This window comes from Crotalus tigris, unplaced genomic scaffold (assembly GCF_016545835.1).
Source record: "Crotalus tigris isolate CLP2741 ecotype Arizona unplaced genomic scaffold, ASM1654583v1 scf7180000024117.2648584, whole genome shotgun sequence".
Lineage (NCBI taxonomy): Eukaryota > Metazoa > Chordata > Lepidosauria > Squamata > Viperidae > Crotalus > Crotalus tigris.
Genome location: NW_024100394.1, coordinates 858014 through 883236, shown reverse-complemented (window position 1 = coordinate 883236; position 25223 = coordinate 858014). Strand labels below are relative to the sequence as shown.

At 35.8% G+C, this 25223-nt stretch overlaps 1 protein-coding gene across 1 annotated transcript in view; it reads right to left on the bottom strand.

Annotated features, from left to right (window-relative positions):
* The window catches only part of DLGAP2 (DLG associated protein 2), a 358902-nt gene that overhangs the window by 152702 nt on the left and 180977 nt on the right, over positions 1–25223 (bottom strand). The window contains exon 3 of the mRNA XM_039322598.1: positions 4763–4795. The gene's annotated coding sequence lies outside the window, so the exon portion shown is untranslated. The remainder of the gene's footprint in view (positions 1–4762; positions 4796–25223) is intronic.

The following is a 25223-nucleotide window of genomic DNA, read 5'->3' as shown; positions in this document are numbered from 1 at the left end:
TATATAATGGGCCAATGCTTGGTGAATCCATTCACATGCAAGGCAGAAGATCAATTTAGCAGTTGCAGTAATGACCTTGATGATACAGTAAAGGAAGAAGGAAGATATAGGAAGGGCAGACTGTTCATGGTTACCAGGATCTGCAGGTGAACCCAGTCCCACTTTTCTAAAGCTAATAAACAATTTGCTGTATTTTAGTACACACCTCAAAGAAGAAGAATAAAGGCAAGTAATCAAAAACAACTCACAGGTTATCTGTCACATCTGTAGTTTAAATATGCCTTATTGCAATACATGTGAAATGATGTCATATGGTTTTAAATCTTTGAAACAAACAATGTAACAACTATAGGCTATGCAAAATCAAGGTCTTTGTAATGTGGTAGCAACATCCTACATCTTATGAGATATATTTCCAGGGCTTTTAAGAAGATTCTGGTTTGCTCCTTCCTTAAGAAACCATCCTGAATCTTATTTGCCAAATGAATTTTCATTCATTTTCCAAACTCCTCTTTTTAGAGAAGATGATGGAAAAAGTGGTGGTCTGGCAACTTCAAAAGGTCCTGGATGAAATGGATTATCTAGATCCCTCCCACTCAGGATTCAGGCCTAGTTATGGGGTGGAAATGGCATTGGCTTGATGATCTTTGGCAAAAACGGGATGGGGATAGAGCAACCATTCTCACACCACTTGACTTCTTAGCAGCCTTTGATACCATCAATCATGGTATCATTCTGGGTTGGGCGGTGCAGTTTTGCGCTGGTTCAGCATCTTTCTCCAAGGTTGGGGTTAATTGGGATTGAGAGATCCAGCCCTCGGCCATTTTTTTGTGGCATGCTGCAGGGCTTGGTACTCTCTCCACTCCTTTTAAACATCTACATGAAGCCGCTGGGTGAGTTCCTCCATCACTATGGGCTCAGGTATTTGCATTATGCTGACGATACCCAACTCTATATTTCCAATCCTGATGACCCAAGTAATGTAGTTGCTGCCCTCTGGTGGTGCCTGGAGGCTGTGGGGTCCTGGATGGGGGACAACAGGCTTCAACTGAACCCTGGCAAGACTGAATGGCTCTGGGTACAAGGGGCACTGAGATCCGGGACTTTATCATCTTTCATTCCAGATAGGGTTGCACTAACCCAGATGAATCTGGTCCACAACTTGGGGTGGATTCACAGCTCCTGCTCAAAGAGCAGTCACAGCTAGGACAGCCTTTGCGCAACTTCAGGTTGTGTGCCAGTTGCAGCTTTTCTTGGATCAATAGTTGCTGTATTCAGTTATTCAGACTCTAATCATCTCATGATTGACCATTACAACACAGTCTACATGAGGCTACTCTTAAAGAGCATTTGTAAGCTACAGCTGGTGCAGAGTGCGGCAGTGCTCCAGTTCTTGGAGTCCCAAGAATGGCCCATGTAACAATAGTGCTCCACAAACGGCATTGCCTGCCAGCTTGCTTCCGGATACAATTCAAGGTGTTGGTAACTACCTTTATGTTATTCTTAGCTGCCCAGAGTTACCTTGAGATAAGATGGATGGCCTATAAATTTTATAAGTAAATAGACACAATGGATAGAAGCAAATATTAAAAATGCTCTGTGGAGAAACAAGCACAGTATATACAATTCTGTGTCTAGATTAGGAGTAAAAACAAACAGTGTTCTAATATTTCTAAAATTCTCATCTGATGTATTCTCTGAGTTTTATAGTATTAAACGAGCTCTTTTCCAAAGAACCAGTTTTTTTATTGGGAAACCACTCTTACAATAAATCCTCATTGGCACTACATATAATGATAATTGAAAAGAAAGTATTTTTTGTACATACAACAATACCTAGAGACAGGAGAATCAAGGAAATAGAATTGGAAAAAAAATTACAAAATATTGATATCAAATGATCAAAATCAGTTTATGGAAAAGATTTTGCAAGATTATTTGTGCATTAGGCAAAATAACAAAATATATTGAACCATATTTGTGAAGACTAGATCAACTGGATTTATATATCTATTGGATTTGGGGGGGGGGACCTTATAATGGATCTCAACTGAATAGTCAAAGATGTTATTCTGTTCATTTCTTTGCACTGTGTTATTCCTTGTTGAATAAAAATACCACCATCATCCTATACATATTTAATACACAATGGTTTTGTTGGTTTTTAACGCCTTTTTCTTCCACTACTTTGCTGATACAGGAATGTTTGAAAAGAATGCTGCAATAAGCCAGGAGATATAACTGTTTACGTCTTTGTCTTTGCTAGATGTAGAGTTCTTGGATTTAGGTGAAATCTAGGATTTTCATGTGAAGACTCTGGCCATGAGAGCTTTCTGTCAAACTCAGCTATGATGACAACTGTATTTCTTCTTTGAAAAGAAACAGCTGGCTATTGTTGCACATACCCTATCATTATGTTCATTCTCTTTCTATAGCCTTTCTATAATAAAACATTAGCTTCTATTATTAGTTGCCCATTTATTTCCAAGCTAATTTCACGATGTATTAAATTAGTACGGAGAACCTGTTGCCAGCTATATGCTCCGAATCACCGAGGTCCAGCAATAAATCCTTCCTTGATGCCACCTCCTTTGAAAGTCAAAATAGTTTTCAATCACTAATGATTTTTTGCAACTGCCTTCTTTCTCGACTCAGCAGGACTGAGGTGAACATGATTGTGTTCCCTCCATTCTTTTTCTTTTTTCTTCTGCAAAGCTTCGGAAAATGATGATTTTTAATTGCTAGCTGTGTTGAGGGCCTTATAGGCAGAATAGCATGATATAAATCAAAGATGGCATATTAATTAGCAAATCTAACTTATCTATGTCGGTTGTTACAGCAATTGCACCATAGTTCCAACATGTTTCTTAGTTCTTAAAACCAAGAACAAAATTTATGAGGTATATTGAAAATTATAATTTGAAAATATACCATCATTGTAATAAAGTTGTTAAATATATTTACAGTAATAAACTAGAGGATTCTAGTTTACATGTGCATTATAAACCCAGCTCTTATTAAATATGGTTCACGTTTCTAAATCCCTGATTTAAGATACCAAAACAACAAAGCAGCACCTAAATTAAATTTATATTGTGGATTTTAAAATGGCAATATATCATTATGTTACTAGAAGTTACAGTACTTCTGGTAGAGGTATTAACAGTTACCCTCTCTAAAAATTATTCAGCTATTTAATGAATAGATTGCAAAGAATGGCCTAGTTTAGACAGCATATGAAATCACCATCTTGTGTGATGAATGAATCGCTGCAGATAATAGACTTGAATGCACTTTCTAGTCCTTCACTCTTTTCTTTATATCAGAAGAGTTTGGAACCTATTTTAATTAAACTTAATTCAATGTGATCTTCACGTGCTATAAACTGTGGTTTAATTAAACAATAGATGGATCGCAGTTGGCCAGCCTGTAGCACTTGAATGGTGTGAATGTGACTTGTTTGGATGCTCAAGAAGAACTATGCTTGGGATATGGAGAAAGGCATACGGGAACCTGGAATATTTCCTTAAAAAAAAAAACCCTAAACAATTTGCAAGCTTTTAACATGATAGAAGAGGATTTCACCATAGTGTATGTACTGCACCTGTGAATATTAATAGATAAGAGAGGGAAAGTTCACTTTTTATATTATGGTCCAAAATTCAGGAAATATATTCCTGAAATTTATTTCAGGAAATATATTAGTTCTACCTTACTTTTATGAAGTTGTCAGTTGTCTTCAATCCCATATTATCCAATTAATACTATATTCTGCCCTAAGCTAAACTAGCTGACCACTTCCACAAGCTTTAATTTAAATGATCTTCTTTAAGGATTTGTTCTTGGCTACAAAATTTAATTTCATGGAGTTACTGTATATTATTAAAGTAGCACACAACATCCAAATTGGTTTTTCTTTTACAAGAATGTTAAAGATTTTTTTTCCCCTGAGACTTTAAATTCCTAAGTACATAACTCTTTCTTGTTTACTTTTCTACCTGGTTGGGGATATAAAAGGGTGGGGATGAGCTTACTTCTCTTACTATTTTAACCATTCTTTCATTCCCTGGGACATTCTTTGACTAAGATGGCAGTGATGGTTTGGGCTATTACTTGTACAGATAGTCCTCAACTTACTATTTGGGGCTATTATATTCATAACCAGCTATCCAAAACAGTTCAAAGCTGGTAGATGCAGATTAGTGTGAAGATTTTGTAGAAATGTAGATGGAGATAAAAACAAACATTTCATATTTTTTCTCCTTTTATTAATCTAAAACCAAACTCAAGATAATCACAAATAGCAATAGGTATGGTATGGTAGTCAACTTTCTTTTTAAAGAAAGTTGATCTCTTTTTAGGCAAACACAAACAAGAATCAGTGAAATGTCCAAACTATTTGGAGAGCTTCTAGTTTTTTAAAAATAATTTTACATGGTACCATTCCTTATGGAGTGGCCTAGCTTTAAAATATCTGTGATGTGTTTATTAATGCATATACTTTTAGACAGTATGCAAATATTAAATTGTAGTAAATTGTAATAATTATATTGTAATAATTTGACTTTTGTAGTAAAAAAAATTGTCAACTCCCATTTTGTAAGATTAGGGATAAATTGCCAGTATTTATTTGCTCAAAATATTCATTCAGACATAGAAAACATATGTTAACACAAGAAGTCTTGCATACACACATAAATACATTTAACAGCACATTATACCACATATACACAACATAATTCCAATCTAACTGTAACTTTACCTGCAAATGCATGCCCTGTCAGAGAATCCAAACCTGAAATTAAAAAAAAAAAATGAAAAACAAAATAAAATCTTTAGCATTACTTTGAATCAAACCTCCACCTCCATTGTAACAAAAAATTATCTGTATCACTGGATAATTATCTAGATGTCCCCCCCCCAAAAAAATGAAGCATTATTTTTCCAAAACAATGCAATTAGATTTTCGTTAAATATTTTCTAGAATGTAACTTCCATAGTGCTTTAAAGGCACTTGATAATCCTTGATTATTTTTTGTCTTTCTAAAATTATTTGAAATAGTTCACAATATTGCCAAGTTACTGATAGAGAAGTGAATCTGATGATTATTTGTACAAGCTTACATGGTAGCTGAGTTTGAACCCTACTTTTTCCAAGAACAGACTCAACATAACAAAATTACATAAAGATGCTCCTTTGCAAATTTGTTTTTACTGTGTATAAGTGTGTAATATCTATGTGTAGAACGAAACTACATCTACTTTGGGGATGAAGAAATTATGGCTCTCGAAATGTTGATGAACTACAATCCACAAGCTACAGTCAAATTACCAATTATGAATGTTTTATTTCAGATGCTGTGAAGATTTTCCCTGTATGTTTTGCATTTTAGAGTAACACAAGGATCTAATACCCAGACAGGGAGGTCATGGCAGTACTGATTTAATGTGGTCATAACTTTACCAAATGTTTCTAGCAGAGTAGAATAGTTCATTTCTTTATCTGGCATAAATTCTCTCATGCCAAGTGGGTTCTGCTATTTTTTTTTAATTTGGATTATTTATTATTATTTGGCTTATTATACAATTTACACAGTAATTCTAATTTTTTATTTATTCCGATAGAGATATTGAATCTCATTCTTGAAGGTACACAAGAATAAAATCAAATTAAATGATGGAGGAAGGAGACCATTGAGCAAGGAATAACATTAAAGGAGGATATGACTGAAGGATCTGACCTCTCTTATACTACTTGGAGGACCTTGAATAGTTGAGAATTGGAGTGCCTATATGTAAAACCAATATGCTCAAGTGAAAGTGAATAACAACAAGCTACGTGAATGTGAAGAGACACAGACTCTGGTCCATCTGCTGATATGTTGGCTACTATTAGGAACATGTACCATAATGACTTATTTTTGGCCAACAAAAAAGCCAAGAAGGTGGCTTCATTCTGGTAGTTTAAAGTTTGACTTAGACATGGAATAAGAGTGAATCTCATGTTCTTCCCATTCAGTAAGCCCATAAAAAGATAAGCATTAATGAGGTTCACAGGGGTGGGACGTTTAACTTTTCTGACCAAAGCTGACAACCATGACTGGATATTCTATGCATTTCTTTAATAAGCTTGAGCAGTAAAGAAGAAAGATCAGCTAAACTACTGATTGAAGTACTCTGAAGTCAATTATGGGAGATAAGCAACTGCACAAAGGTTGTCTCCTGCACTACGGACAGGCAGGTTTGATTTAAATATTTACAAAATGGGGCAGGTATAAGTATATAATCTAAACTGAGGTCCAAAGTCCAACCCCTGCAGATACCTGATGTCAGCCCTTCAAGGTAGTCTAGATAAGAAGCAGGAACCATGAACTCTATCTGTATTGTAAAATTCACGTGTAATGATTGGATGTCATGCCACAGTCTGATAACTGCATTTTTGAAAGAGATCAAAATGATCTCTGCATTTTTGACACAGTGAGCATTTCCCCCACTTGTAACCATCAGACATCTGGTGATAGGAAAAAAAAACAGTTAGTTTCCATTCGGTGCCAGGAAGGTTCCTGATCTTATTATGGATAGTGCTGTTTACTAGATGATCCAGCACCATAACGTCCATCACAACAATTTTAAGGAAATCCCAATGCAGAGAAAAGATGAAGACAATCCTTTTGTGCCATTGTGGAATAATTTTAAAATATGCACAGCTCATCACTGATAATGCCATTTAGAATAATAAGCTATACAAACATAGCTATTTTTGCAGTACATCTTTTAATCTTTTTTTTTTTACTTCTGTACTAAAGAGATATTTTTTCTTCTTCGCTTTTCTTTTTGAAATGACAGATGCTTCAAACTGCTAACAACCATCTTTATTTCTTAGTTTGCACATGTGGAAATTTAAATTTAAACATGTAGATGTTTAAAAATACTAACAGACATATTAGACGTATATGATTAGAATAATTTAAAACAATCAAGCAGTTATGTAACCCTTTCTGACATAACAACAAAGCATCTGAATTGAACTGTCCTCCTGCCTATGTGTCCCCAATTATACAACTTAATTAATGGGATATGAGTAATAGTTCAAAATATTTCTAGTTTCAAAATTCATGGTAGATTATTACTGCAAACATCAGGAATTTTAATCATTTTAATGACACAACAACAACCACTATTGCACCCTGAAGTAATGGAATATTTAATATGATATAAATTTTGAATCTTCTACAAGTTAATTGAAAATATGTATAGTATAAATACCTACCACTGTATATTGAATTAGGATGTTCATGACCAAACAGAATGTATTTAAATTGATACTATAAACACAGAAGATTAATGAGCCTTAACTATGCAACAATAATATTCTCAATATTATAAAAGTCAAAAATCACACAATATTGCTTTCTTTAAAAAAAATCTACATTTGCAAGTTGTATATAGAAAACCATCCTACCATGAACATCCTCTATAGAGAATCAGCCACTAGATAAATTGCATGAGAGAAATTGTAGAGCACATACATCACACACACACAGAGAGAAATATAAATTGTGATGTGATTTTATTTTGGATGTTATCTGAATTTAAAAAGAAGACTGGGAAGGAACCAGAAAACTTGTCCCTGGTTTAGGTGTATTCATTGTGGGTTTTCTAAGGAAAACCCACAAACCTTCTGCACAAACCTATGTATATATGGACTTAATAACTTATTTATGTTGCTTGGAAAAGGCCAGTTCATATTGTGTCCCATACATATTTATTAATTAAAGCTAGGAACATTTCAAAGGGCCTTTTGTCTACTCGAGTTGTAGTAGAAATATTTATACTTCTTCACTTTTAGTCATTAAAAAAATATTAGACATTGGAAAAATTCACTCTTTACTATTTTCTAGATGCTAGTAAATGAACCAAAGAAGGCAGGGTGAAGAGGCATTTTTCATTCCCAAAAACTTTAATTAACACAAAAAAAATGGAATGTGTTTGCAAAATGCTGAGGAATAGTGTGCTACATATTCCGTTTTATTTTTATTCTACCACATCAGTGCTTCTAGAAACAGTAATATCAGAGAAGTGGAGAATCAACAGAATAGTTTGCAGCACTCAGGATGTCAGAATACTGTCAATTTGGTCAAATGTTAAATTATGCCTTGAGAGACCAATTTGTTGCTTGTTTGTACAATAATCAGATGTGGGTAAAATTACTAGCTTCTCAGTGCTAACAATCACAAAGGCAGCTGTCAACTTGTACCTGGGAACTGCAAGGAAATATATTTTGTATTATTGTATTTTTAGTTTTCATTTGCGAACTGTTCTCAGAAAAGCTTTTTTGAAGGTCAAAGTATAAATGTTCTAAACAGCAAATAAATAGGAGTTCTTTAGCAAGCAAAATGGCAAATCCTGAAAAAGTCAGTCATATACATAAATGGTGTTTTGTACTGTTCATATTGAGAAGTACTGAATAGTTCACCAATTTATTTGCAAACTCAGAAGGAGTAAAGAAAAACCAAATGTATAGGTATAGTATAGGGGGTACCTTGCTCAATAGTAGTAAGTGTGAGAGGGATCTCAGAGTCCTAGTGGACAATCATTTAAATATGAGCCAGCAGTGTGCTGCAGCTGCCAAAAAAGCCAACATAGTGCTAGGCTGCATTAATAGAGGGATAGAATCAAGATCACATGAAGTATTAATACCACTTTACAATGCCTTGGTAAGGCCACACTTGGAATACTGCATCCAGTTTTGGTCACCATGATGTAAAAAAGATGTTGAGACTCTAGAAAGAGTACAGAGAAGAACAACAAAGACGATTAGGGGACTGGAGGCTAAAATATATAAGGAACGGTTGCTGGAATTGAGTATGTCTAGTTTAACGAAGAGAAGGACGAGGGGGGACATGATAGTAGTGTTCCAATATCTCAGGGGCTGCCACAAAAAAGAGGGAGTCAAGCTATTCTCCAAAGCACCTGAAGACAGGACAAGAAGCAATGGGTGGAAACTAACCAAAGAGAGAAGCAACCTAGAACTAAGGAGAAATTTCCTGACAGAACAATTAACCAGTGGAACAACCTGCCTCAGAAGTGGTGAATGCCCCAACACTGGAAGTTTTTAAGAAGAGACTGGACAGCCATTTGTCCGAAATGGTATAGGGTTTCCTGCCTGAGCAGGGGATTGGACTAGATGACCTCCAAGGTCCCTTCCAACTTTATCATCATCATCATCATCATCATCATCATCATCATTATTATTATTATTATTATTATTATATCATGCAACAGTCATCTGACACACTTCTTACTTACCCGCAATTTATTTATTATTTATTAAATATATATGCCAACCATCTCACTGAGGTGACTGTGGGGGCCTACGATAGCTTCATGCTGAAAAGCGTATTTGGTTGTGTGCAGTTCAGAGCAAAAAGTCTTCGAGATAGTATCTTACAAACGCTATCTAGAGTTAGGTAGGACTTTGAGGTTGATTGATGAGGCTTTTACTAAGTGAAGCTTAACAGCATGGCTGTTGTCTCCATTCTTAAGAGATATGCTATCTTTAAATTTCACCATTCTGAAATTTATAGCCTACAATTTACAGATACGAAAATATGGTGTCTGTATAGAAAGAAAGTTGTCTTATTCTTTTTTTTTAATATTTTTTTTTATTTTCCATTTATCCAACATAGTTATACAACAAAATTCACTTTACAAAATAAAATAAATTCATAATCATAACCATAACCATAGGTGCCGCTTGCTCGTTCCCCCCAAGCTGTATCCACCCTCCCTAATACCTTCCTTACTTCCCTCCTCTTTTTCTCCTCCCCTCACTACTCTCTTCCCCTACGCTTCTCCTCTTACTTAAGTTGTCTTATTCTTGCACCTGGAAATTCTGGCAGGCTAATTCAAAAATAACTATCACCTTAGGCTTTCTCTTCCTCTCCAAGTTGAAAAGGAGAAAAGATATATATTTTTTTGTTTTCAAGTAAGTGCTGTTGCAGGGGAAAAAAAAAAAAACCCATCCTTTCCTAGTAGCATGTAAGAGTGAACTCCCTATTCAAACATGTAAAAGATTAATGAAAACAAACCATGAAAGGACTGGCTGCACAACTGAAAATTCCTGCTGGGTAGGCAAGCTACATATTGTTATATCAGGAACTAATAGCAACTATGGCATGAATATAATGAAAGAATGGTCAGACAATATAAGTTATTATGCCTGCAAGCTTTTAGAGTCTGGAAGAGTAGAAATGTAAATTACTGGGCTCTTCCTCTTTCTAAAATAAAATCTGTGAGTACTAGAAAATTACCTCTTATTTATGGAATAGTCCCTTGTTAAATGGGTATGTCAAATCCTGACCAGGCTCTGAAATCTCTTGTTGAAAACTCTACATTGAAAAAGCTATCAAAACAATATATCATATATAATGAAAAATAGATTATTGGTTTTGTTACGTCGATTAAATGCAACACCATGAATTTATGCTTTTAATACTTTTTAGAAGCTTCCAAGATTGTCATCACCTTTAAACTGGATTATCATTGTAAGTAAATGTGTAGGACTAGTGTGTCTAGCTCAAACCAGAGAAACTTCTGTTTTTGTCTAAACTCTATTTTTGTCTCTGTTTCTCTTTTTGAGCCTCCTGCTCTGCCCTTACATTCCTGGGAGGATCATGCAAGATTGTCACCATCAAACAACTCGCAACAGGCTGAAGACAATTCTAACTCCCTTTTTCTTGAAGCAGATAAGTTAGCTAGAAAATCTGGCATATTCAGCTGCCAATCTTATCAGTCAGAAAGAACAGGAGGCTGTAATGCTAAGCTGGGAGGACGATCTTCAATCAGGGGTGTGAATTGCTTATTGCCTATTGCTTGTTAACGATCATGTGGTTTTGTTCTTCAGCAGTGTATAAAAACTATGCTAATATGTGTATTGGGGCTCCCAATTTGTGACCTGGGTCCCGGGACACATCTTTCTTTCTGTACAAAATAAACAGGTTTTGTCACTTCCTGCCTTGTGTGATAATTGGCTCCTTTGCATCAAGTAAAAAATCCAAAACAAAAGAACACTAGCTTTTGAATGGGCCAGTCCACCGTTTGGCCAACAAATATTGCTGCACTAATACTGCTAGTGTGTCAGATATTTGACATATATGCCCAATTAGTACAGTTCATTTGTTCATTTTACATAAAGTTCTATGTTTAAGTCAAGTCTATATCAATCGCCTTCAAATTAAGAGAATGAGCTGAAATTAAAAAAAAAAATGAAAATCAGACTTACGATTTTTGCATCTGCAGCGCATGGCTACGCAAAGTGGTCCTCTGCTCCCCACAGCTAGTTTCTTCCTGCTTGTGGGAACCCTAGATAGGTCCAAAGTTGCCCCGGAGAGGTGACTATGAAGGAGGGGCGCCCTGTCGATCATGAAGCGATGGCAATCGCTTCATTTGATCCGGGGAAAGCCCTCCAAACCCGACAGGAGAAAGGCTAGCATGAGGTCAGCATTTAGCCCAGTGATGGTGAACCTTTTAGAGACCAAGTGCCCAAACTGCAACCCAAAACCTACTTATGTATCGTCGGGTGCTGGGTGGGTGTGACCTGTTGGGTGGGCATGGCTGCGGTGATAATGGCAGATTGGGTGGGACTAAAAAGTTCAATCAATCAATTCCAACTTTGCGAGATCTTTTTTTTCTTGCGAGAAGTTGAAATTGATTGATTGAATTTTTTTTTGTACATGGTGGTGGAGGCCTAAAGCGAAAAGGTTTTATAAAATCCAGCTGAACGCCTAGGACTGGGGCGATGGCAAAGATTCCAAAGATTCACCACTATGGATCTAGCCCAAGCCGCTTCCAGCTGAAGTCCCACAGCATGAACCTAAACATCAGTGAACAGGGTGCTTGGAATTGGTGAGAGTACTGATCTTCTTTCTTCTTTCTTAAATCCTTGAAAAGATCCCCAAAGCAAGAAAACCTCCAGTAGTGAAGGGAGGGGACTATATCCCCATTCCCTTACAGACGGAAGTTGTGAATTAACATAAAAGGTGCAAAGAGATATACAAAGAGATATTTCAGTCTGGACAAATCTAGGAACTAAAAAACTGGCAAGATTATACCCTAAAAAATTTCTGATGGAATTATAAAAATATATAACAAAAATAACTTTTTGATTGAAAGAAAAACTGAAAAAAGAAATAACTGCTGACATCTAGTGGAGAATCAGAAAATAGAACACTAATAATAAGGACCCAGAAATTGGCAGAATGCTCAGAAACAAAGAAAAAGTTGTTCCTTTAAATTGCAAATAACCTTGAAGACAGCTGGGAACAAAGGAAGAGCCAGCTATAAGATTAAAAAGTCTTTGAAAGGGGAAAAAAACCTATCTGGACTGCTGCTTAAACCTAAGAACTGTTTATGGCGGGAAAAAAACCTTGGCTTTTTGGCTAATCTATTAGAGGAGAATTTGCAGGAATGATTTAAAGTGGCTTAATATACTGAATCTGTAATTTTGACTGACTGATAAATTGACTTTTGAATTAAACATTGATGAAAAATTATTTGAAGGGGGAGACAACATGGATATCACATATGTATCAAAAAATGACAGGATGTCACATTCAATATTTTCTCCTGAAGGACTTAGCTTGGAAAATCAAGAGCCTCCAGAAGCAATACTTCAAGGCAAGATAAATACTTTCCCAGAGGAAATATATGTAATGTTAGAACAAATACAAATGACAATAGATTCAACCACAACAAAATTTGAAACAACTTTGAGGATCTAAATATGCATATTTCCAATCTAAATCTACAATTGAAAAATACCCAGGAAATAACAGCAAAAGAACAAACAAATCAGACAGCAGATTACAAACCAGAAGAGTATGATCAAATTGATGAAATAACAAAGGAAAAGAATTACAATTTGACACAAACAGGAAAAAAACTACAAGGTTCTGATACAACAAAAAAAATGGAATTATTAGGAGAACTATTAAAGAATTTATCTTACTTACTTCATCTTTTATATTCCCAACAACATTTGTAAAAATAGAGGAACTGTTGGGAAAGCAGATTACATCAACTTGGAAAACTACTTGGCAAAAGAAGATCAGAGACAGATACAAGAGATTTGACTCGCTCTACCAGATAGACTATTATGTGAATAAACATTTATTTGAATATGGCTAAAAGAACAGAAAATTTTGAACATAAAGTGGCTTTATAACAAGAAGGATAATGAGATTTAAGTAATATAGTATGTTTTATAATATATTAAATGTTAAAATAATAGGTTGATGTAACTTTTATTAATATATAAGTAAAATATAAACTGATTAAAAGGGATGTTATATACAGATATTATAAGACAGATAAAAAGTATAGTATTTTTATAATGCATGACATAAAATAATGGGATGAGGTACCTAAATGGAAAAATTTAGACAGTGAGATGACTAATATGAAGAAATTATGACTGATAAGAATTGGATTGAATATAAGGGAATCTAAGAGAACAAAAATTATAAAAATAGGATGTATGCTGAACTAACAAGATGATGGTTATGAGAATAATATAAGCTGAAAAAAATGTTATATAGAGAGATTATTATTTGTATAAATATAAAAAATGTCTGTACCTAATCATTTGTATACTGAAAATATTAAGAATTATATTTTGGCTAAGGTTGAAGAAGGAAAATACAAATGGGAGAAGGGAAGATCAAAGAAATGTATTATTAGTTAATATATTAATTATGGAATTATCAGATTTAATCATTATTGACTGTTTATTAATTATTACTGTCCTTTTTTTTCTTGTTAAAATATAAACCAAGACAACACGCTGTACACCAGGCACTGGAGATTGTTATAGTTAAAAACCAATAAAATATCTATTAAAAAAAAGAAAATCAGACACTTAAGTCATAGAGAGGATGAACAACAATGCAGCCGAAGCACTGAATATAATGGGTAGTAAATAAACGAGTGTCAAGATGAAGTGGCACCAGTTTATTTTTAAAACATGCATGCATTTGTTGCTTGATACTAGATCTAATATGTTGGAGGGTGTATGTATATGTGTTTAAAATGATGGCCACCATCATTGAAATTCTCCAATGAGTTCCTTAGCTGATTACTCAGCAGAGTCTGTGAAGCAAATTGAACACACAAATCAGGCTATTTCCTCTTGTTCCTTTCACACACACAAAAAGGATGTCATTTGACGCCATGCAGGGAAAGCCATGGAAATAATGTTCTTTCCCCCCTTAAATAAAGATAAGTACAGCTTGGTGCAGTTCCCAGCTAGACTTCAATATATGCAATTACCACTGTTAACCACAAAGTGAAATCTCAGCTGGGAGATTATAAAGCAAGTGTTTGCTTTAGGGATTCTAGCAGCCTCCCTTGAAAACCGAAAGACCAGAAGAGAAGAAGCCATCTATTTATTATTAAACAAACCTTTTTCATTTTGTGGGCTGTTTTTCAATTAGGCAAACATCATCAGGGTCAATACCAGTCACCCCCCTCACAATTTGTTTGATCAAATATGAATATTGAATGACCCTGGGGAGGAAGTGTCCGTCAAGAACAAAGGGATTAGATTCAAGTCCACCTCAACTAGATGTGACCTTGGCTCAGACTCTCAGAACAGGATAGCTGTTTCAGGAATAAAACTGAAGGGCCATATTGAGCTCATGGAGGAAAGATGGGATGAGGAAGAGGATGGAGGAGGAAGAGGATGCTAGAGGAGGAGGAAGGAGAATGATAGAAGAGGGAGGAGGAGGAGGAGGAGAAGAAGAAGGAGAAGGAGGATTGCTCCAGGATCTTTTTGCAAAGGGTATTTTGGCATACTGCTTCTCAGGGACAGGTTTAGGGTGGAGGGGTTGTCCCATAGCCAAAGCCCAGCCCAGCAGACAGACTGCCCTTGCCTTGTCAGCAGCAGAAGGAAGAAAATGGCAAAAGTAAGTTGGGGTGATGGTGGGCAGGATAGCAAGGATCTCGGAGTTCAGTATGGCCAAAGGGCAGAGACTGGGGTATATAGGCAGTTGAGGGAATTGGAGTGATCTACGGTCATAAGTATAGATTGGTTGCCAAGTGTCTCAATTTTGTTCACATGGCTGGGTGGGGGAGACATTGCAAAAGCCATAATGTTAAGCATGGTTTATAAGTTATAACAAATGATTAGCACTGTCATAACTTGGAATGGTTGCTGAACAATAGTTGTAAGCCAAGGACTGCCTATAAGACTTAAATTCCATTATTGTCCTGCTCACTCTGATCTTTGGGATTCATCCCAAAACTTGTCTACCTCATTTCACCTAATGCTTCTTAAAAAGTCAATTCAAATAGCTATTTAGGTTTTTCCTCGTTACAAAAAAAAGTCCTTTTTATATTGCTTTCTGGAACATTAGAATATAAGGAAAATGCAATTTTGAAATAATCTTGAGAAACTCTTTTTTCTAACTTGTTAATCTCTCTTGTAATATCTAATTCATAGGTCTTCATATTTCTATAGTATTATACCTTACATAAGCTGGGTTACTCAATAGAGTGGTAAGCTGAAAAGTATCAATTGTAGCAGCACTGATGCATAAACTCTCTAACTCCAATATAAATTTCTCACATGACTAGAACTGCCAAAATGTATGGGGAGTGACATGCAATAAAACTGTTGTGAAACCATAAAGAAGGGATTTTCCAGCATTAAGCAAAATAACTCCTTCTTTTGAAAATGTTACCTACAGCTTGTAGAAATGCTTCTGCATTATTCATTAAAAGAAACTTCCTGGAGAAGCAGCCACAGCTCTTCTTACTATGAAGACAATTCCCACACCAAATTCTAATCAGTGGCAAAACCACTTCTATTTATCACAATTCTACATCATGCTCCTTAAAGCCATTTGCTACAGACAGGAGATGGATGTGTGTGCGTTTTAACATACTAAGCAATTAACTAAGTTTTTTTTAGTTACTGTTCCCTTCAGCATTTTGGAGTGTCTGTAGTATACAGAGCAGCTCTGTCAATAGGTGTTATCACTTATGGTTACACTGAATTTGTCATGTTCAATTGTTTGAAAGATTTTGGAGACAAATATTAAGAGAAGGCTGTGACCTTCACAATGGCCAAGGAAAGAACAAGAGGAGCTATCTGTATTTTAAATACCATATCATGAAAATCTGGCTTGGTTTTTTTTTTTTTTTTTTCTGTTAGCTATACAAATTGGCAGGAACAAACAAACAAGGCAAATATGTCTTTCTGGTCACTGATGTAATCAACATATGCGATCAGAATGGGCGTGGGATGTATGCGAGCCCAGGGAAGCCAGGGAAAGAGGGTATGGAGTGCATGTATAAGAGTGAGTACAGGGAGGCAGGTGAAGAAGATAGCAATAGCACTTAGACTTCACAGCCCTCTCTAAGCAGTTTACAAAGTCAGGATAATTGCATCCAATAATCTTGGGCCTCATTTTACCGACCTCGCAAGGATGGAAGGCTGAGTCAACATCGAACTGCCGAACTGCAAACTGCAAGCAGTCGGCAGTCAGCAGAAGTAGCCTGCAGTACTGCACTCTAACCACTGCGCCACCATGGGATGAGTGTGAGTAAAGGGGGAAGAAGGGCATGGTGTGTGCAATGAGGGGTGGGGAACACGTTCCCAAAGAATCTGACACCTTCCTTACTGGTTTCCCCATTGACTTTGCTTGTCATAGTCAAGCCAGCAGGGAAAGTCACAAATGGCAATTACATGAGCGCAAGATGCTGCAGTTCTAAGTGCAAGCTGATTGCTGTTTTGTTAATATGACATTGCAGGTACTGCAATGGCTAAAAGTTTGAGGATGTTTAACTTCAAATGGTTACTGAATGAATGGTCATAATTTGAGGACTATTTGTATATATATGCAAGTTGTGTGACACACACACACACACACACACACTTATATAACTCCCTAAGGGAACATAAAGTACTTATTAAAAACAAAAACAAATAACTTCTATAGCTATTGCAAGGCAAACAAATAGGCCATTCCCACATACTGAGTTTAAAACCACTATACTGTCATTAAATCTGTTATTGATATCTTTAAGCCTATGAAATCTCAGGTAAAGTCCCAGTGAGCTAAATAAATAGATTTTTTTTTACATACTGTTCTGGCTTTTAATATAGGTCTTTTAATATACCTTTTTGCTTTCGTTTAACCTATATTTGATAATCTTTCCAAATGTGAGTTATAAGTCTAAATAATGCATTTAAAGACTAGAATTTGGATAATGCACAGTTTAATAATTGACAAACTCAACAAAATGTAAAATAATGAAAAATTAAAGAATGTTCCACTGAATAACTTGCGACTGCTATCTTTCAGCAGTTAGCTAATGGGCTTTTATTTAAATACAATTACATCTGTTTTTGTCTCGATTTAACCTACTGTATTTTTAAAGTTTCTAATGATAGGGATCTCACTGCTTGCCTGGATAATTTGCTTCAATGCATGACTATTCTTAGAAACATCTTCGTTATAAATTACTAAAATCTTGCTTTCTTTTGTTCCAGCCAAGACATCCATATTTTTATAATTAAATGTTTGGTTACTATTATTAGTGACAATTTATATTTATGCCTTTGAGTCAGTCTTGAATATTTGTCAAGTTTTCTTGGCAATCTTTTTGGGAAGTGATTTGCCATTGATTTCTTCCTAAGGCTGAGAGAGAGAGAGAGAGAGAGAGACTGCCTGATGTCATCTAGCTTCTAGCTAACTTCATGCCTAAGCCAGGACTACAACTCATGATCTTCCTGTTTCTAGCTCATTGCCTTTAATTAATATACCAAACTGGTTGTCACCTCTGCCATCCTTGCTACACTCCACCAAGCTGCTGGCATCCTGCCATAAACAGGGGGAGGGGGCACAGGCATTTGGGGAAGAAATGCAGGAAGAAGTAGAAAGAGGCAAAGGAGGGGGAGGGATTGGCACGGACAGAAACCATACATGCTCAACAGTGAGCAGATGCTGATTTTAGACATCTTCAAATCACTTTTGGTCTTTCCTAACCCTGCTGTAATGATGGATGATGCCTGGTGTGTATCTGAGCAGCTTTAAAAAATGGAGTTACATAACACTTAGGAGGAATATCCCGTCCAGAACTTCCTAAAAGGACAACGAAAGCCAAAGCATACATCTAAAGAGACACTATTGAGATAGAAACAGAAGGTAGGAAACAGAAACATACAGTGCTTCAAATCTGATGCTGAAAACATGCTTTGAAGAGGACCTAATTCTCCACGCCACATTGTCATTGCCTCTTTAAAGAACCTAGGACTGCACAGTAGCCACAGCAACACGGAAAATATATAAATTTCCGTTAAGAAAGTGCTGTTAAGATGAGACAAGGTATTTTGGAGAAGGTGTGGGATACTCCTGATGAATTACAATGTTTATTTTCCTGATACTACTCCAATTACGTACTATGTGAGCCCAAGAAAATATAAATATTATTTAAGGAGGTGCAAACAGCTGTGGCATGCATGCCCATACACTTTTCTTAAGCCCTTTTTAGCTTCAGATTTGAAACTTGGCAACTTCCCTGAAAGGATGGCTCTAGGCTTGCCTTGTCAGATGATCTTTAGGAAGAGACATCTCTTCATCATAGAGTGAAAAATAGCCAACCTTACTTAAGAAGGTTACCTGAGGCTGTGCATCCCCAACAGAATAGCCGTCAGTCTCTGCCAGAACTCATATGGTGAATGAGAGTCTACTGCATATCAGGGTAACTGGTTCCACTCCTGAATGGCTCTTGCTATTAAGAGAGATTTTTTTTTCTGTCATTCAATCAGAATCAATCTTCCTCTGACTTGAATCCATTATGCATGTTCTGCACTCTGAAACTAACAGAACATGGCTGAAGAGCTGTATTTGACCTCCTTACAAGCTCATATTCAGCTTATGATCAACTACAAGTTAAGATCCATTTCATACACATTATTTCCAAGCCAGATATTCCTCGTTCTATACTTCCTCATTTGATTTATTTTTTTCCCTAAGTGAAGAGTGGTCACTCACTCACTCACTCACTCACTCATATTTTAATCTGTTACTTTGATCCAGTTCTATAATTGTTGTTTCTATGTTCTAGAGTGTCAGCTCTCCCTTCCAATTTTGTATCCTCTGAAAATCTGATTAGCATTCTTCCACCTCTTCACTCAAATATTTACTGAAAAATGTTATATTATCCCCAGGACCAAAATATATGGCAGCCCTCTCAACGCATTGCCCAATGATAACGATGATGATAAGACAGATGATGTCCATTTTCAGAGAAGAAAAGCAAAGAAAAGAAAAAAGAAAGAGAAGGAAGAGAAGGAAGGAATGAAGAAAGAAAGAAAGAAAGAAAGAAAGAGAGAAAGAAAGAAAGAAAGAAAGAAAAGAGCGTAATACAGTAACTACAGAGATTTCAAGTATTCAGTACATTTCATCAGCATTATGTTACTCTCATTATTATAGCATTATACTAGATGGTTAATTGTTCTATATTTTAAATTATTTTTACGATTTTTTTTCCTGTGAATAGTCTTGAAAGTACAAAACTTATTAAACAAATGAATAAAAACATGTTCTATAAGTATTATTCCACATATTGCAGATGGCGATAATGAGACTGAGAGTGCCTTGCCAAAGACAGACGTTGATGGATATAATGGGAGAGATACTAATTTTGAGTTCAGTTTCTTATAGTTTCCACTACGGATGTTTATGATGTTATCCCTGCTAACTTCAGTATCTTCTAATAACATCAGTCCAGCTTAAGGAAAAGATTATGAATTTTACAGATGCCATCAAATTTCAACTGGGAAAATAGAAAATTAGTGAATTATTTTAAAACAGACTGCCCATTGATCATTTTAATTAATTCCGTGACTGAAATAGAAAGTCAGATGAGGTAAAAATATACATTCCTCTGCTGATTGAATTAAGCTGTATAATGCCAAAATTAGAAGTGAATTTTATTGAAGACAGGAAGGCAAAGCTGAAAAATGGAGAAGGATACAGTTTTTATTTTAGAAATCATTTAAATTACTTTTATCACTATTTTTACATATTTAATAAATCTAGGTTGTTCTTCATGTGATAGTGTAAAAGTAGTTTAATACGGAAACTCTCAAAGATAAGCCGGAGACCGTGAGTTCTAGTCTCACCTTAGGCATGAACGCCAGCTGGGTGACCAGTCACTCTCTCTCTCTCAGTTCAACTCAACTCACCTGACAGGGTTGTTGTTGTGGGGAAAATAGGAGGAGGGAGGAGTATGAGGTATGTTTGCCAATAATAAAGGTGGGATACAAATAAACAAACTAGATATAATACCATAGACTCCATACCGATATAAGTACCATCATGCATTTTCCTCATTTTTAACTTTAATATGTTCACAATATTAAGATTAATGTGGGAAGATAACATGAGAAAAATAATTTACCCAAGTGTGAATCAGGGATGGTGCAATTTATGTGAGCTGTTCTAAAGGTATGTGGGAATGACCTCAGGAGACAGGAAGAAGAGCATAGGCCAGACAATTGTTTAAGGTATCTCAGCCCACAGAAGCAAAGGGATATGGGAAGCTTCTTAGAAGGGACTCTTCCTAGTTTTCTTAGAGAGGAAAGGAAAGGAGAGATGCTTTCCAATTCTCTCAGATTCTGCCTTACAATGAAAGTAGTGTTAGTACTCATGCTTTGTGGTTCTTGCCAGGACTTTCTCAAAAAGCTGATAGTCTGACTCAGTTTTGAACCGAAACATTTAAGATTCAAGTCAAGACAGACTTCTTCCATAATCTATCTCCCTAGAACTTGCTGTTCAGGCTTATAACATTAAAAAAAGAGATTTAAATGGAAAATGAGGAGACAGGAAAAAAATTCTTTCTTTTCATGCCTTAGCACTGAAATGGAAATTAATCACAGGGTTTGCATTTTGACGAAGATGGAAATATTTGGGGGGATATGGAACAGAGGCAGAAAAAACAGAGTGACCGAGCAAACATTACTAATTGCTTCATTTGGTCATGGAAAAGACAGACAGACAGACAGACAGACAGACAGACAGACAGATAGATAGACAGACAGACAGACAGACAGACAGATAAATAGATAGATAGACAGAGACCATATAGTCACCATACAATACAAAAATTTACACATTTTATCACCTTGATTCTTTTCTTGAACCTGTTAAAATATTTCTTTCAAAATAGAAATCAAGATTGACCTTTTTTAATGGATTCCTCCATCACATAGTGTGTTTTTTCTTCTTTATGATTCTAGCAGTTGAATAGACGTATCAGTACAGACTGGTTATGTTTTATATGAGGAGAATCACACTCTAATACAGCAAGAATCGTAGATTTGATCTTAGAGTCCACTCCAACCTTCTAATTATTTTATTGTTCCTTTCCAATATACTATTCCTATGGAGATAGCCTAAGGACAGAAGCATGCACTGAGTGCAGTAAGATAGGAAAGACTGGATATCCAGGGATATAACAGGGGGAGAAGGGATAAAACAGTTTGATCTAGTCAGTACGGATTTCTAAATTTGGCAACTATAATAGTAGTAGTAGTAGTAGTAGTAGTAGTAATAGTAGTAGTAGCAGTAGTAATAATAACAACAACAGTAATACTAATAACAACAGTAACAACCACAACAACAACAACAACAATAATAATAATAAAGTTGACCTTGGAGGTCATCTAGTCCAACCACCTGCTCAGGCAGGAAACCCTATCATTTCAGACAAATGGCTGTCCAGTTTCTTCTTAAAAATTTCCAGTGTTGGAGAATTCACAGCTTCTGGGAGGCAGGTTGTTCCATTGATTAATTGTTCTAACTGTCAGAAAATTTCTCCTTAGTTGGGGTTGCTTCTCTCTTTGGTTAGTTTCCATCTGTTGCTTCTTGTCCTGCCTTCAGGCGCTTTGGAGAATAGCTTGACTCCCTCTTCTTTGTGGCAGCCCCTGAGATATTGGAACACTGCTATCATGTCACCCTTCATCCTTCTCTTCGTTAGACTAGACATACCCAATTCCAACAACCATTCCTTATATGTTTTGGCCTCCGGTCCCCTGATCATCTTTGTTGCTCTTCTCTGTACTCTTTCTACAGTCTCAACATCTTTTTTACATTGTGGTGACCAAAACTGGATGCAGTATTCCAAGTGTGGCCTTACCAAGGCATTATAAAGTGGTATTAACCCTTCACATGATCTTAATTCTAACCCTCTGTTAATGCAGCCTAGCACTGTTTTTAGCTTTTTTGGCAGCTGCAGCACACTGCTGGCTCATATTTAAGTGATTGTCCACTAAGACTCCGAAATCCCTCTCACAGTTGCTACTATTAAGCAAGATACCACCTATACTATACTTGTGCATTTGTTTTCTTGCCTAAATGTAGAACCTTACTTTTTTCACCATTGAATTTCATTTTGTTAAACAGCGCCTAATGTTCAAGTCTGTCAAGATCCTCCTGTATCTTAAGCCTATCTTCTGGAGTGTTGGCTATTCCTGCCAGCTTGGTGTCGTCTGCAAATTTGATGAGTTTCCCATCTATCTCATCATCTAAATCGTTGATGAAGATGTTGAAGAGCACTGGGCCTAGAACTGAGCCCTGGGGCACCCACACTACACACTTCCCTCCAAGTAGATGCAGTTCCGTTGAGGACCACACGTTGTGTATGGCCGGTCAGCCAGCTATGAATCCATCTGGTGGTGATGCTGTCTAATCCACATTTTCCTATCTTATCAAGTAGGAGGTTGTGATCTACTTTATCAAATGCCTTACTGAAGTCCAAGTAAATTATATCCACAGCATTCCTCTGGTCCACTAATTTTGTCACCTGTCAATTGTGGACTTCCTCTCCCAGAATTCCCCAGCCAGCATAGATGAAGTCCACAGGACTTAAAGTTGCCAAGTTTGGAGAAACCTGATCTAGTGGTTAAGGTACCAGGCTAGAAACCAGGAGACTGGGAATTATAGACCCACCTTAGCCATAAAAACCAGCTGGGTGATTTTGGGCCAGTCAATCTTTCACAGTTCAACCCTTGCAGGGTTATTAATGTGAGCAAAATAGGAACAGGAAGAAGAATTAGGTATTCCACCCCCTCCCCCTTGAGTTATTTATAAAAAAATAATAGAAGCTGGATATACATACCGGTAAATAAATACATAAATAAAAAAAACAGCAGACCTCTTGTTACTAAAGCTTATATCAATACTTTCCCTGTGGAGTTAGTTTTCTAATGTGGGCTACCGTGTAGGAATAATATCTTGTTCCTCTGCAGAGGTTCACGCTAGTAGAAGCTGTGTGCTGGGCCAATGATGTGATTTTTTTTAAAAAAAAATTCTTTCCACACATATCTTTTGACAGCACAGCCTGTTTGTGTTTTTAATTCTAGCAATTGCCACAGTGTGTTAACAAATTGCCTGTGCTGCCTTCAGATAGTATCATTGTAAAAACAAGCCTTAAAATAAAATAAATTCAGCATACAGCAAACAGCCTTCCTGTAACCAGTACATCCTGAGGCGTAAGCTATTTCAGCCAAGCTACTTTGTTATTGTTTAAACTATATAATCTTTTCGCTTGAAAAGAAATATATATCAGCTCTTACAGCAAACTATAAAAAAAAAAACCCAGCAATTTTGGGAAATGTGTCAACGTGGCTTGTGTTACAGCTAGTTCCGTTTTGGCTTAACCAAAATAGCTGTTAATGCATGAAGATATGTGACTAGTGATATTAAAGACTAATTTCCTTATTGATTTTGTCATCTAGGTTACGTAATCATGACTAGGCTGGTTCCTTAGCAACAGTACTGAATTTGAAGAGAAAGCTTTGAGTTTTGCTTTGGATTAGGAGAGTATAAACCACTTGAGATACTCAAAACCTTAGTATGGGCAGGAATCTCACAAGAAAGCAGAATTGTGAAAATACAATTCTGTTTCTTACACTTGTTGATTTTCCTTTTGATAAATACTCAAAAATGATAATTTTATAATTGTGTCGGTGACAGAATTCTTTCTTTGAAAAGAATTGGCGTTTAGGTGGGAGAATTAAAGGAAGAAAAACGAAGTATAAATGATAGATATTACTATGCAAAAATTATAGATAAATTTTGCTTAGTTTATAAATATCACTTGAAACTATAGAACAATATTTTCTAGTTTTTCCCATTTCCAACTATATGAACCACTAACAGATTATTTTTATATTACCTCCACAAACAATAAAAATATTTCTTGTGCAAGAATATTTTTGTCAGGAAGTTCACTTGTTTTCTTATTTCATCTATACAGCAATTTATCCTTAGAATTTGGGGACTAGCTTTTCCCAACATACTACAAAACATCGTATTTTCACGTTTTATATTTTAAATATTTTAAATTAAGTTCTTATTGGCAAGAATAAATTTAAAAATTATTTAAAAATAATGATTTCCAAAATTATTTGATGAAAACCATTATTACATGAATGACAAGAAGGCCTACTCTTACTGCCCAAATATTTACTTATTTTTCCTTTTACAGATGTAGAAAGTAATAATTGCAGTCTAGTTAAGTGTTTCTTTACTTGGAAGAAAATTATATTGAAATCACAGTTTCAGTAATAGCTCCAACACAGCCTTCCTTCCATTCATCTTCAAAATTTATACCACATAGATTCTTGGATGAGGGAAAGTCAACTAAAGAAGATTTTGACAGTAATATGAAACATGAAACTGTGACAATTTTATATGTCTGAAAATGGAAAGATATGTCAACTCCTACAATGGAAGAATAGATGGAGAAAGTGATGGCAAATCGTATAGCAAATGCAAATTGGATAGTACTAGTCCTATACTGCATGCTCACTATTCCTCATATATTACATTTCTAATGGTTTTTAATCCTCATCTTATACCTACCATCATTATTGACAATGTAATTAATAATTATCCACCTGTTTCTTTTCTTTTTTTTCACCCTCAATTTTCTTCTAGGGATTCTCCCTTAGATTAGATTTCTTGATTGCAATTTAACAAGTGAAATTACAGATTGGCTTACACTAGTGTTCCAGTGTCCTCTAAATAGTAAACTGGGCTCTGAAATGTTTGACTTGTGGTAAAATAAGAAAAATAGTAACCAAATAACTGCACTCATTGGAAGATTCTTTCTACAATCAAGCTAATTCAAAGAATTCCTATAAAAATGTT